This window comes from Anomaloglossus baeobatrachus, chromosome 7 (genome assembly GCF_048569485.1).
Source record: "Anomaloglossus baeobatrachus isolate aAnoBae1 chromosome 7, aAnoBae1.hap1, whole genome shotgun sequence".
In the NCBI taxonomy this organism is placed as follows: Eukaryota; Metazoa; Chordata; class Amphibia; order Anura; family Aromobatidae; genus Anomaloglossus; species Anomaloglossus baeobatrachus.
The window spans coordinates 4,893,847-4,909,500 of NC_134359.1; the positions used below are offsets into that span (position 1 = coordinate 4,893,847).

Here is a 15,654-nt window from a genome sequence, read left to right on the forward strand (position 1 = left end):
TGTGTCTGTATAGAGAGCGGAGGAAAACCTGCAGATGTGTCTGTATACAGAGCGTAAGGAAACTAAAAGTTTACACTGTAAGAGGGATATAGTATAATACCTGTGTATGAGGGCGATATATGTCAGGACATGAGGGGTGTAATGCCCGTATAGCAGGTCGGGAGCTGTACACAGCCCGCGGTGGACGCTGTTCCGGTTCCGGCCGCTTCTAGTTCCTCTTTCGCTTTCGGTTCGCGGTGAGGGCGCAGGTGAGATCCGAGAATCAGGGGAGCAGTCACGTGACACTGGAGAACCCCGCCCCCCACACGTGACCCGCACCTCATTATCCCGACTCGTGACATGAACGGGAGCCCCTGTGTAAATCCCAGTGGCGGGAAAGACAGTGGGCGTGGCGATGTTTCCTTTTGTCCACTATAGGAATGCCTCCATCTGGTGGTCTCACCCCAGGCCTCCCCCCCCCTCACCCCTCCATCTGGTGGTCTCACCCCAGGCCCCCCCCCCCTCACCCCTCCATCTGGTGGTCTCACCCCAGGCCCCCCCCCCCTCACCCCTCCATCTGGTGGTCTCACCCCAGGCCCCCCCCTCTCACCCCTCCATCTGGTGGTCTCACCCCAGGCCCCCCTCCTCTCACCCCTCCATCTGGTGGTCTCACCCCAGGCCCCCCCCCCTCACCCCTCCATCTGGTGGTCTCACCCCAGGCCTCCCCCGCACCTCTCCATCTGGTGGTCTCACCCCAGGCCTCCCCCCCTCACCCCTCCATCTGGTGGTCTCACCCCAGGCCCCCCTCCTCTCACCCCTCCATCTGGTGGTCTCACCCCAGGCCCCCCCCCCTCACCCCTCCATCTGGTGGTCTCACCCCAGGCCCCCCCCCCTCACCCCTCCATCTGGTGGTCTCACCCCAGGCCCCCCCCCCTCACCCCTCCATCTGGTGGTCTCACCCCAGGCCTCCCCCCCTCACCCCTCCATCTGGTGGTCTCACCCCAGGCCCCCCCCCCCTCACCCCTCCATCTGGTGGTCTCACCCCAGGCCCCCCCCTCTCACCCCTCCATCTGGTGGTCTCACCCCAGGCCCCCCTCCTCTCACCCCTCCATCTGGTGGTCTCACCCCAGGCCCCCCCCCCTCACCCCTCCATCTGGTGGTCTCACCCCAGGCCTCCCCCGCACCTCTCCATCTGGTGGTCTCACCCCAGGCCTCCCCCCCTCACCCCTCCATCTGGTGGTCTCACCCCAGGCCCCCCTCCTCTCACCCCTCCATCTGGTGGTCTCACCCCAGGCCCCCCCCCCTCACCCCTCCATCTGGTGGTCTCACCCCAGGCCCCCCCCCCTCACCCCTCCATCTGGTGGTCTCACCCCAGGCCCCCCCCCCTCACCCCTCCATCTGGTGGTCTCACCCCAGGCCTCCCCCCCTCACCCCTCCATCTGGTGGTCTCACCCCAGGCCCCCCCCCCCCCCCCCTCACCCCTCCATCTGGTGGTCTCACCCCAGGCCCCCCCCCCCCCCCCTCACCCCTCCATCTGGTGGTCTCACCCCAGGCCCCCCCACCTCACCCCTCCATCTGGTGGTCTCACCCCAGGCCTCCCCCGCACCTCTCCATCTGGTGGTCTCACCCCAGGCCCCCCCCCCTCACCCCTCCATCTGGTGGTCTCACCCCAGGCCCCCCTCCCCTCACCCCTCCATCTGGTGGTCTCACCCCAGGCCTCCCCCCCTCACCCCTCCATCTGGTGGTCTCACCCCAGGCCCCCCTCCCCTCACCCCTCCATCTGGTGGTCTCACCCCAGGCCTCCCCCCCTCACCCCTCCATCTGGTGGTCTCACCCCAGGCCTCACCCCCTCACCCCTCCATCTGGTGGTCTCACCCCAGGCCTCCCCTCACCCCTCCATCTGGTGGTCTCACCCCAGGCCTCCTCCCCTCACCCCTCCATCTGGTGGTCTCACCCCAGGCCTCCTCCCCTCACCCCTCCATCTGGTGGTCTCACCCCAGGCCCCCCTCCCCTCACCCCTCCATCTGGTGGTCTCACCCCAGGCCTCCCCCTCTCACCCCTCCATCTGGTGGTCTCACCCCAGGCCTCCCCCTCTCACCCCTCCATCTGGTGGTCTCACCCCAGGCCTCCCCCCCTCACCCCTCCATCTGGTGGTCTTACCCCAGGCCTCCCCAGCACCCCTCCATCTGGTGGTCTCACCCCAGGCCTCCCCCTCTCACCCCTCCATCTGGTGGTCTTACCCCAGGCCTCCCCAGCACCCCTCCATCTGGTGGTCTCACCCCAGGCCTCCCCCCCTCACCCCTCCATCTGGTGGTCTCACCCCAGGCCTCCCCCTCTCACCCCTCCATCTGGTGGTCTCACCCCAGGCCTCCCCCTCTCACCCCTCCATCTGGTGGTCTCACCCCAGGCCTCCCCCCCTCACCCCTCCATCTGGTGGTCTTACCCCAGGCCTCCCCAGCACCCCTCCATCTGGTGGTCTCACCCCAGGCCTCCCCCTCTCACCCCTCCATCTGGTGGTCTTACCCCAGGCCTCCCCAGCACCCCTCCATCTGGTGGTCTCACCCCAGGCCTCCCCCCCTCACCCCTTCATCTGGTGGTCTCACCCCAGGCCTCCCCCGCACCCCTTCATCTGGTGGTCTCACCCCAGGCCTCCCCCCCTCACCCCTCCATCTGGTGGTCTCACCCCAGGCCTCCCCCCCCTCACCCCTCCATCTGGTGGTCTCACCCCAGGCCTCACCCCTCCATCTGGTGGTCTCACCCCAGGCCTCCCCCCCTCACCCCTCCATCTGGTGGTCTCACCCCAGGCCTCCCCCTCTCACCCCTCCATTTGGTGGTCTCACCCCAGGCCTCCCCCTCTCACCCCTCCATCTGGTGGTCTCACCCCAGGCCTCCCCCTCTCACCCCTCCATCTGGTGGTCTCACCCCAGGCCTCCCCCTCTCACCCCTCCATCTGGTGGTCTCACCCCAGGCCTCCCCCTCTCACCCCTCCATCTGGTGGTCTTACCCCAGGCCTCCCCAGCACCCCTCCATCTGGTGGTCTCACCCCAGGCCTCCCCCCCTCACCCCTTCATCTGGTGGTCTCACCCCAGGCCTCCCCCGCACCCCTTCATCTGGTGGTCTCACCCCAGGCCTCCCCCCCTCACCCCTCCATCTGGTGGTCTCACCTCAGGCCTCCCCCCCTCACCCCTCCATCTGGTGGTCTCACCCCAGGCCTCCCCCCCTCACCCCTCCATCTGGTGGTCTCACCCCAGGCCTCCCCCCCTCACCCCTCCATCTGGTGGTCTCACCCCAGGCCTCCCCCCCTCACCCCTCCATCTGGTGGTCTCACCCCAGGCCTCCCCCCTTCACCCCTCCATCTGGTGGTCTCACCCCAGGCCTCCCCCCCTCACCCCTCCATCTGGTGGTCTCACCCCAGGCCTCCCCCCTCACCCCTCCATCTGGTGGTCTCACCCCAGGCCTCCCCCCCCCCCCTCACCCCTCCATCTGGTGGTCTCACCCCAGGCCTCACCCCTCCATCTGGTGGTCTCACCCCAGGCCTCCCCCTCTCACCCCTCCATCTGGTGGTCTCACCCCAGGCCTCCCCTCACCCCTCCATCTGGTGGTCTCACCCCAGGCCTCCCCCCCTCACCCCTCCATCTGGTGGTCTCACCCCAGGCCTCCCCCCCCTCACCCCTCCATCTGGTGGTCTCACCCCAGGCCTCCCCCCCTCACCCCTCCATCTGGTGGTCTCACCCCAGGCCTCCCCCTCTCACCCCTCCATCTGGTGGTCTCACCCCAGGCCTCCCCCTCTCACCCCTCCATCTGGTGGTCTCACCCCAGGCCTCCCCCTCTCACCCCTCCATCTGGTGGTCTCACCCCAGGCCTCCCCCCCTCACCCCTCCATCTGGTGGTCTCACCCCAGGCCTCCCCCGCACCTCTCCATCTGGTGGTCTCACCCCAGGCCTCCCCAGCACCCCTCCATCTGGTGGTCTCACCCCAGGCCTCCCCCGCACCTCTCCATCTGGTGGTCTCACCCCAGGCCTCCCCCCCTCACCCCTCCATCTGGTGGTCTCACCCCAGGCCTCCCCCCCCTCACCCCTCCATCTGGTGGTCTCACCCCAGGCCTCCCCCCCCCTCACCCCTCCATCTGGTGGTCTCACCCCAGGCCTCCCCCGCACCTCTCCATCTGGTGGTCTCACCCCAGGCCTCCCCAGCACCCCTCCATCTGGTGGTCTCACCCCAGGCCTCCCCCGCACCTCTCCATCTGGTGGTCTCACCCCAGGCCTCCCCCCCGCACCCCTCCATCTGGTGGTGTCACCCCCCGGCCCCCCCTCACCCCTCCATCTGGTGGTCTCACCCCCAGGCCCCGCCCGCACCCCTCCACCTGGTGGTCTCACCCCCAGGCCCCGCCCGCACCCCTCCATCTGGTAGTCTCACCCCCAGGCCTCCCCCGCACCCCTCCATCTGGTGGTCTCACCCCCAGGCCCCCCGCACCCCTCCATCTGGTGGTCTCACCCCCAGACCCCCCTGCACCCCCTCCATCTGGTGGATTAACCCCCAGGCCCCCCTGCACCCCCTCCATCTGGTGGATTAACCCCCAGGCCCCCCTGCACCCCTCCATCTGGTGGATTAACCCCTAGGTCCCCCCACACCCCTCCATCTGGTGGTCTCACCCCAGGCCTCCCCCCCCTCACCCCTCCATCTGGTGGTCTCACCCCAGGCCTCCCCCCCCCCCCCCTCACCCCTCCATCTGGTGGTCTCACCCCAGGCCTCCCCCGCACCTCTCCATCTGGTGGTCTCACCCCAGGCCTCCCCAGCACCCCTCCATCTGGTGGTCTCACCCCAGGCCTCCCCCGCACCTCTCCATCTGGTGGTCTCACCCCAGGCCTCCCCCCCGCACCCCTCCATCTGGTGGTGTCACCCCCCGGCCCCCCCTCACCCCTCCATCTGGTGGTCTCACCCCAGGCCTCCCCCTCTCACCCCTCCATCTGGTGGTCTCACCCCAGGCCTCCCCTCACCCCTCCATCTGGTGGTCTCACCCCAGGCCTCCCCCCCTCACCCCTCCATCTGGTGGTCTCACCCCAGGCCTCCCCCCCTCACCCCTCCATCTGGTAGTCTCACCCCAGGCCTCCCCCTCTCACCCCTCCATCTGGTGGTCTCACCCCAGGCCTCCCCCTCTCACCCCTCCATCTGGTGGTCTCACCCCAGGCCTCCCCCTCTCACCCCTCCATCTGGTGGTCTCACCCCAGGCCTCCCCCCCTCACCCCTCCATCTGGTGGTCTCACCCAGGCCTCCCCCGCACCTCTCCATCTGGTGGTCTCACCCCAGGCCTCCCCAGCACCCCTCCATCTGGTGGTCTCACCCCAGGCCTCCCCCGCACCTCTCCATCTGGTGGTCTCACCCCAGGCCTCCCCCCCGCACCCCTCCATCTGGTGGTGTCACCCCCCGGCCCCCCCTCACCCCTCCATCTGGTGGTCTCACCCCAGGCCTCCCCCTCTCACCCCTCCATCTGGTGGTCTCACCCCAGGCCTCCCCTCACCCCTCCATCTGGTGGTCTCACCCCCAGGCCTCCCCCCCTCACCCCTCCATCTGGTGGTCTCACCCCAGGCCTCCCCCCTCACCCCTCCATCTGGGTCTCACCCCAGGCCTCCCCCTCTCACCCCTCCCCATCTGGTGGTCTCACCCCAGGCCTCCCCCTCTCACCCCTCCATCTGGTGGTCTCACCCCAGGCCTCCCCCTCTCACCCCCTCCATCTGGTGGTCTCACCCCAGGCCTCCCCCCCTCACCCCCTCCATCTGGTGGTCTCACCCCAGGCCTCCCCCCGCACCTCTCCATCTGGTGGTCTCACCCCAGGCCTCCCCAGCACCCTCCATCTGGTGGTCTCACCCCAGGCCCCCCTGCACCCCCTCCATCTGGTGGATTAACCCCCAGGCCCCCCTGCACCCCCTCCATCTGGTGGATTAACCCCCAGGCCCCCCTGCACCCCTCCATCTGGTGGATTAACCCCTAGGTCCCCCCACACCCCTCCATCTGGTGGTCTCACCCCAGGCCTCCCCCGCACCCCTCCATCTGGTGGTCTCACCCCCAGATCCCCCCGCACCCCTCCATCTGGTGGTCTCACCCCAGGCCTCCCCCGCAACCCTGCATCTGGTGGTCTCACCCCCAGACCCTCCTGCACCCCCCCATCGGGTGGTGTCACCCCCAGGCCTCCCCCGCACCCCCCATCTGGTGGTCTCTCCCCGAAGCCCCCTGAACCCCTCCATCTGGTGGTCTCACCCCCAGGCCTCCCCCGCACCCCCCCCATCTGGTGGCCTTTCCCCAGCCCCCCCATCTGGTTCTCTCAGCTATGTTGATAGAGGCCCCTCCCATTTGGCTCACATGGCCACGACATCAGCAGCGGTTCCTCTGTCCACTGGGATTTAGCCGTTACTGATAACTAAGAGACCCCAACATTAGAACTACCGACCCTTGCCCTGTAAATAAGACCCGTACACCGGAACTACCGACCCGTGCCCTGTAAATAAGACCCGTACACCGGAACTACCGACCCGTGCCCTGTAAATAAGACCCGTACACCGGAACTACCGACCCGTGCCCTGTAAATAAGACCCGTACACCGGAACTATCGACCAGTGCCCTGTAAATAAGACCCGTACACCGGAACTACCGACCCGTGCCCTGTAAATAAGACCCGTACACCGGAACTACCGACCCGTGCCCTGTAAATAAGACCCGTACACTGGAACTACCGACCCGTGCCCTGTAAATAAGACCCGTACACCGGAACTACCGACCAGTGCCCTGTAAATAAGACCCGTACACTGGAACTACCGACCCGTGCCCTGTAAATAAGACCTGTACACCGGAACTACCGACCCGTGCCCTGTAAATAAGACCCGTACACTGGAACTACCGACCCGTGCCCTGTAAATAAGACCCGTACACCGGAACTACCGACCAGTGCCCTGTAAATAAGACCCGTACACTGGAACTACCGACCCGTGCCCTGTAAATAAGACCTGTACACCGGAACTACCGACCCGTGCCCTGTAAATAAGACCCGTACACCGGAACTATCGACCAGTGCCCTGTAAATAAGACCCGTACACCGGAACTACCGACCAGTACCCTGTAAATAAGACCCGTACACTGGAACTACCGACCCGTGCCCTGTAAATAAGACCTGTACACCGGAACTACCGACCCGTGCCCTGTAAATAAGACCCGTACACTGGAACTACCGACCCGTGCCCTGTAAATAAGACCCGTACACTGGAACTACCGACCCGTGCCCTGTAAATAAGACCCGTACACTGGAACTACCGACCCGTGCCCTGTAAATAAGACCCGTACACTTGAACTACCGACCCGTGCCCTGTAAATAAGACCCGTACACTGGAACTACCGACCCGTGCCCTGTAAATAAGACCCGTACACCGGAACTACCGACCAGTGCCCTGTAAATAAGACCCGTACACTGGAACTACCGACCCGTGCCCTGTAAATAAGACCCGTACACCGGAACTACCGACCAGTGCCCTGTAAATAAGACCCGTACACTGGAACTACCGACCCGTGCCCTGTAAATAAGACCCGTACACCGGAACTACCGACCAGTGCCCTGTAAATAAGACCCGTACACTGGAACTACCGACCCGTGCCCTGTAAATAAGACCCGTACACTGGAACTACCGACCCGTGCCCTGTAAATAAGACCCGTACACCGGAACTACCGACCCGTGCCCTGTAAATAAGACCCGTACACTGGAACTACCGACCCGTGCCCTGTAAATAAGACCCGTACACCGGAACTACCGACCCGTGCCCTGTAAATAAGACCTGTACACCGGAACTACCGACCCGTGCCCTGTAAATAAGACCCGTACACCGGAACTACCGACCCGTGCCCTGTAAATAAGACCCGTACACCGGAACTACCGACCAGTGCCCTGTAAATAAGACCCGTACACTGGAACTACCGACCCGTGCCCTGTAAATAAGACCCGTACACCGGAACTACCGACCCGTGCCCTGTAAATAAGACCCGTACACTGGAACTACCGACCCGTGCCCTGTAAATAAGACCTGTACACCGGAACTACCGACCCGTGCCCTGTAAATAAGTTCCGTGCACCGGAACTACTGACCTGTGTCCTGGATGTGTCTGGACCTTAAGGTGCTGTTGCTGCGACCAGGTGTAGAAGGGCCCGGTGATCGTCCAGACGTTAATGGTTGCTGTCCCTTTAAGGGCTTGATTTAGGGTTTTTTCGGTTTCATTGCCAGGTTGGAGGAGCCTTTCCTCAGCTGGTAATTAAGGACCTTTATAACGTGGGGCCTCGCACTCCTCCAGTGCGGGTTATACTCTTCACTTGGAGAAGTTGCTTGCTCTGGAGTGCATGTGGCTTCAGACCACTGTTGCTGTATATTATCAAGATTCCCTCTCAAGATAAGTTGTTGTTTTTCCTTTTCCCCTTTTGCTGCTTATTTTTGTGTTTGTTTTTCCTTCCGTGGATTGATGGGTGGTGGGATTTAGTCGTAAGGCTGCTTTACACACAGCGACATCGCTTGCGATGTCGCTCGTGAAAGTACCCGTCCCCGTCGTTTGTGCGTCACGGGCAAATCGCTGCCCGTGGCGCACAATATCGTTAGTCCCCGTGACACATACCTGCCTAGCGACGTCACTGTGGCCGGTGAACTGCCTCTTTTATAAGGGGGCGGTTGGTGCGGCGTCACACTGCAAGCGACCAATAGAAGCAGAGGGGTGGAGAACAGCCGTATGAAAGTCACGCCCACCTCGTTGCCGGAGGACGCAGGTACGCTGTTGTTCGCCGTTCCCGAGGTGTCACACGTAGCGATGTCGCAGAGTGCAAAGTACACCTCACTCTTCTGGAGCAGCTCAGCAGCGGGTCGGCATCATTATATCCCTCCTGCAAGGGATCCTCAGTCATGAGCATTTTCATTGTCGGAAGACGATGCTTGTCTTCAGTCAGTCGAGGGCTTCTTCGAAGCTTTGGTCCTTATCTATGATGGCCCTGACCGAGTCTCGTTAGCGGAGTCTAGACTACGTCGGCTGCGGCAGGGAGATCGCTCAGCTGAAGCCTATTGTTCTGAATTTGGATCTGTCACTAAAGGCCGCTTTACACGCAGTGACATCGCTAAGGCGATGTCGTTGGGGTCACGGAATTCGTGACGCACATCCGGCCTAGTTAGCGATGTTGTTGCGTGTGACACGTACGAGCAACCGCTAACGAGCAAAAATACTCACCTTATCGTTGACACGCTGTCCAGTTCCCAAATATCGTTGCTGCTACAGGTACGATGTAGTTCGTCGTTCCTGCGGCAGCACACATGTGTGACACCGCCGGAACGAAGAACCTCACCTTACCTGCAGCCGCCCGCAATGAGGAGGGAAGGAGGTGGGCGGGATGTTACGTCCCGCTCATCTCCGCCCCTCCGCTTCTATTGGGCGGCCGCTTAGAGACGTCGGTGTGACGCCGCACGAACCGCCCCCTTAGAAAGGAGACAGTTCGCCAGTCACAGCGACATCGGTATGCAGGTAAGTATGTGTGATTGGTCCGAGCGATGTTGTGCACCACGGGCAGCGATTTACCCATGACGCACAACAGATGAGGGCAGGAACACACGCTAGCTTGTCATGGTCTGTGTGATAAACAAAAATGCTCTCACGGTGCATCCTATTCCTACTTCTCTAGAGGCTAGAAAGGGTAGAACTTTTTTCCAGGTGACATGTCTACAGGTGAAAGGCAATCCGGGGGTGAGGGCTGGGGGATTGTGGCAGATGAACCCATGCAGCTTGCTGGAGCCACCACTTCCCGTGCCTCTTCTGTCGTCCACAAAATGACAGGAGCGTGGGTTTTTTGCGTTAAACCCGGTCATTTTGTTGGAGCTTTCCCCCCTTATTCCTAAACGTCCTGGGGTGCCTGAGTCTCATGATACAGTTGGTGGGTGGAAGCAGTGAATCAGGTTATGTCTCTTTCTTTTACCTGTAGTTCCCGTTTTTCCTGCCTGTCGAGGTGGCGCTGGAGAGCAAAACTATTCAAGTTGATGTTTTTGTGGATATTGGTGCCGGGCTTTGTTTGGTGGATCCCCTTTTCGCTAAATAGCATGGTTTGCCTTTCAGTACCGTAAATAACCCCATTTCCGTTTTTGCCATTGACTCGGCACCACTTGCTCTAAGACATTTGTCTCAGATGGTACATGGTATTTGACAATGGGATCCGGGCATCATGAGTGGATTTCATGCTAGATGTTGGAAGGTCTTCCCACTCCCATTGTGCTGGGTTTACCCTGGTTGATATAACATAACCCTGTAGTAGATTGGCAGGCGCGACTTAGGGGCACTTCTCACATAGCGAGATCGCTGCTGAGTCACGGTTTTGGTGACGCAGCAGTGACCTCATCAGCGATCTCGCTGTGTGTGACACTGAGCAGTGATCTGGCCCCTGCTGTGAGATCGCTGCTCGTTACACACAGCGCTGGGTCATTTTTTGGACGTTGCTCTCCCGCTGTGAAGCGCACATCACTGTGTGTGACAGCGAGAGAGCAACAATCCTGAATGTGCAGGCAGCAGGAGCCGGCGTCTGGAAGCTGCAGATGCTGGTAACCAAGGTAAATATCGGGTAACCAAGCGAAACGTTGTGCTTGGTTACCCGATATTTACCTTAGTTACTTGTGTCCGCCGCTCTCAGGCTGCCAGTGCCGGCTCCCTGCACACGTAGCCAGAGTACACATCGGGTAAATACCGTATTTTTCGGACTATAAAACGCACCCTGGTTTTAGAGAAGGAAAATAAAATTTTAAGCAAAAATGTGGTCATGACACACTGTTATGGGGCGAGGATTTGCTGCTGACACTATTATGGGGGTAATGTCCCCAAATTCTCTACTAAGGTACCCCATCCTGGTAATGATCCTCCTGCCTTGTGTATATATTTATGTCCCTCATCCTGGTATAGCCCCATCTTGCTATATACTGCCATCCTGGTATGTGCTTCCATCCTGCTATATATGCCATCATCCTGCTCATATATGCCATCATCCTGCTCATATACCCCCATCATCCTGCTCATATACCCCCATCATCCTGCTCATATACCCCCATCATCCTGCTCATATACCCCCATCATCCTGCTCATATACCCCCATCATCCTGCTCATATACCCCCATCATCCTGCTCATATACCCCCATCATCCTGCTCATATACCCCCATCATCCTGCTCATATACCCTCATCATCTGCTCATATACCCCCATAATTCTGCTCATATACCCCCATAATTCTGCTCATATACCCCCATCATCCTGCTCATATACCCCATCATTCTGCTCATATACCCCCATCATTCTGCTCATATACCCCCATCATTCTGCTCATATACCCCCATCATTCTGCTCATATACCCCCATCATCCTGCTCATATACCCCATCATTCTGCTCATATACCCCCATCATTCTGCTCATATACCCCCATCATTCTGCTCATATACCCCCATCATTCTGCTCATATACCCCCATCATTCTGCTCATATACCCCATCATTCTGCTCATATACCCCCATCATTCTGCTCATTTACCCCCATCATTCTGCTCATATACCCCCATCATTCTGCTCATATACCCCCATCATTTGCTGATATACCCCCATCATTTGCTGATATACCCCCATCATTTGCTGATATACCCCCATCATCTGCTGATATACCCCCATCATCTGCTGATATACCCCCATCATCTGCTGATATACCCCCATCATCTGCTGATATACCCCCATCATCTGCTGATATACCCCATCATCCTGGTCATATACCCCATCATCCTGGTCATATACCCCATCATCCTGGTCATATACCCCATCATCTTGCTCATATACCCTCATCATCCTGCTCACATACCCCATCATCCTGCTCATATACCCCCATCATCCTGCTCATATACCCCCATCATCCTGCTCATATACCCCCATCATCCTGCTGATATACCCCCATCCTGCGGGGCACACAAAAAATAAATAAATGTTTACACTCACCTTTCCTCGTTCCACACAGCGTCGCTCCTCCTCTTGTCTGCCGGCAGCGCTGTGTTGAGCCGGCCACGTTCCCTGCTGCACCACGATGTCCTCCAGTCTGCTGGCGCGGCTGTGAGGACACAAGTGCGCGCAGCGATTATGTCATCGCTGTATGCACCGCTAGTCTCCACACAGCGCGGCCGGCAGACTGGAGGACATTGCGATGCTGCAGGGGAACGGTGTGTGTATTGATTCACTGCACCCCGCGCTGATGATGACGCGCGGGGGGCAGTGAATACAGCCGCACATGATCACTCCAGGCTGTAGTTGCCAGGGGTGATCACGGCTGGCTGTTAATTATGCGCACGTCCCTGCCCATCACCCCGCTCACACATCAGTGCTAGCTTCAGCGCTGAGAGATGGGCGGGAGGATGGGCGTGCATATGTAATGAGCGGGCCCACGTGGTCACGGCAGGCTGCTGCAGCCTGCTCGTGCCCCCGATGACCCGCTCCACCGCAGCACCCTCATTCCCCGCAGCCATGCCCTACAATCAGACCATTAGACGCACCCCCTACTTTCCCCCAACATTTGGGGGGAAAAAAGTGCGTCTTATAGTCCGAAAAATACGGTAAGCAAAGCGGTTTGCTTATTAACCCGATGTGTACTCTGGCTATGAGTGCAGGGAGCCAGCGCTAAGTGGTGTGCGCTGGTAACCAAGGTATATCTCGGGTAACCAAGCTTGGTTACACGATATTTACCATAGTTACCAAGCGCAGCATCGCTTCCACGCGTCACTTGGGGCTGGTCACTGGTCGCTGGTGAGATCTGCCTGATTGACAGCTCACCAGTGACCATGTAGTGACGCACCAGCGATCCTGACCAGGTCAGATCGCTGGAGCATCGCAAAAAGTGTGACGGTACCCTTATTTCTGATTGGAGTGACTTTTGTTATGATAATTGTTTGGGGTCTTCCTTTTCCGCTGTCTCTCCTGTCTCTCTGCCATCCTTTCTTTCTGATTATGAGGATGTTTTCTCTGAGAAAGTATGCCAGGACCTTCCCCCTCATCGGGTGTATGACTGTCCTATTAATCTTGTTCCCGTAGCTAAGCTAGCCAAATCTAGACTGTATAGTTTATCGGGGCCTGAGAGACAGGCTATGAAGGAATTTATTGCCGAAAGTCTAAAGAAGGGACATATTAGACCTTCATCTTCACCGGTGGCGGCAGTTTTTTTCTTTGTTAAAAAGAAAGATGGAGGCTTTCGTCCTTGTTTGGACTTCCGGGAACTTAATCTTATCACAGTCCGTGACACGTACCCTCTTCCTCTGATTCCTAATCTATTTAGCCAGGTGGTGGGAGCTAAGTGGTTCTCCAAGTTGACCAGGAGGGGGGCGTACAACTTGGTTAGGATCAAGGAGGGGGACGAATGGAAAACCGCTTTCAATACCCCGTCGGCCATTTTGAGAGTCTGGTTATGCTATTTGGTCTCACCAATGCCCCTGCGATGTTCCAGCACTCTATTAATGACATTTTTTTTATCATCTGGTGGGTAGCTTTGTGGTGGTCTACCTTGATGACATTCTGATTTATTCACTGAATTTAGCAACTCATGAGTCTCATGTCCGACAGGTTCTTCAAATTTTACGGGAGAATAACTTGTACGCCAAACTTGAAAAATGTGTGTTTGCTGTGCAGGAGGTGCAGTTTCTGGGGTACCTCTTGTTTTCGGATGGATCCCTTGAAGGTCGAGGCAGTGCTGGCCTGGGATCGTCCGGAAAACCTAAAATCCCTTCAGCGATTTTTGGGTTTACGAATTTTTATCTTAAATTCATCAAGAATTACTCTGGGATCGTTAAACCTCTCACTGATCTAACGAGAAAAGGCGCTGACTTTCCGCATGGTCTGATTCTGCTCAGCGGGCCTTCTCTTCTTTGAAGAGGTCTTTTGCTACTGCTCCCATACTTTGCCAACCTGATGTTTCACAGCCTTTCGTGGTGGAGATCGATGCGTCAGAGGTAGGGGTTGGGGCAGTTTTGTCGCAGGGGCCGTCGCCTGGTAAAGGGAGTCCGTGTGCATTTTTCTCTAAGAAGCTCTCCGCTGCGGAGAGAAATTATGACGTAGGTAATAGAGAGCTCCTTGCTATTAAATTGGCGTTTGAGGAGTGGCGTCATTGGTTGGCGGGGGCGGTCATCCTATTACTGTCATTACTGATCATAAGAATTTGTCCTATTTCGCATCCGCCAAGCGTCCTAACCCCACACAGGCCAGATGGTCCCTGTTTTTTACTAGGTTTAATTTTACTATCCCCTACCGTCCTGGGGTTAAGAACGTCAAGGCGGACGCTCTGTCACGTAGTTTTCCTGCTAAAAATGCATAACGCATCCGCAGCAAAAACGCACCGGTAAAAACGCATGCGTTTTTGCTGCGTTTTTGATCTCTGCGTTTTTCTGTGTTTTCCAATGCATGGGGGGAAACGCAGGAAAGAATTGACATGTCCATTTTTTTTTTTTTTTTTTAATCTCAAAAACGCAGCTTAAAAGAAAAGTTGTGGGCAGACAGCAAAAATGAAAACTCATAGGCTTCATTGGGGAAGCAAAGTCATGCAGTTTTGAGCCAAAAAATGCACTCGAAAATCGTGCAAAAACGCACATAGCCTTAGAGACTGCTGTTTTGGAGGCTCAGGGGGACGCCCCTGCCTCCTGTCCTAAAGGGAGACTTTTTGTGCCCTCTGACCTGCGCTACCGACTGATCCAAGCTCATCATGACTCTGTGCTTACCGGACACCCGGGTAGTAAGGCAATCTCGGACCTTGTGTCCCGTCGTTTTTTTGGCCAGGGTTGCACAAGGAGGTAGCCAACTTTGTGACTGCTTGTGTTGTTTGCACTCGCGCCAAAGTCCCGCATACTCATCCGTCAGGGTCTCTTTTGCCGTTGACCATTCCGGATAGGCCATGGACGCACATTTCCATGGATGTTATCACGGATCTTCCTGTTTCGGCTGGTAAAACTGTGGTATTGGTGGTGGTTGACAGGTTTAGCAAGATGGCACATTTTATTGCCTTACCTGCTCTTCCCAACACCAAGACTCTGGCACAGGTTTTTGTGAATGAGAGCGAGAGACTTCATGGTTTACCTTCTGGTGTTGTCTCCGATCGTGGCACTCAGTTTGTCTCCAGGCTCTGGAAGGCTGATTGCACTCGTTTGGGGGCTCGGTTGTCTTATTCCTCCGCATTCCATCCTCAGTCTAACGGTCAGATGGAGCGCACCAACCAGACCCTGGAGACCTATTTGAGGTGTTTTGTTGCTGAGAACCAGGAGGATTGGGCATCCTTTTGCCTTTGGCCGAGTTTGCCATTAATAACCGGCGTAATGGGTCCACTAGCCAGTTACCATTTTTGGTGCAAATAGTTTCCATCCTCAATTTGGTACCTTTTGTAGTGGGGGTCTTCAGGGGTCCCGTAAGAAGAGCGCTTTGCCTCCTCTCTCTCATCGGTTTGGCGAGGGGCTCTGTGAAATCTGAGACGTATGGGTGACAAGTATAAACACATGGCTAACAGAAAGCGTGTACCTGCTCCGGACCTGGTTGTGGATGATCTGGTGTGCTTGTCGACACGTAACATTAAGTTGAAGGTGCCTTCGGGGAAACTGGGTCCCAGTTCATTGGCCCGTTC

General features: G+C 58.1%; 1 protein-coding gene across 1 annotated transcript in view; it reads left to right on the forward strand.

Moving 5' to 3' along the window:
- The first annotated feature begins 211 nt into the window (after window positions 1-211).
- Window positions 212-15,654, forward strand: part of STEAP3 (STEAP3 metalloreductase) — a 95,955-nt gene continuing 80,512 nt past the window's right edge. Inside the window, exon 1 of the mRNA XM_075316974.1 lies at window positions 212-248. The gene's annotated coding sequence lies outside the window, so the exon portion shown is untranslated. The remainder of the gene's footprint in view (window positions 249-15,654) is intronic.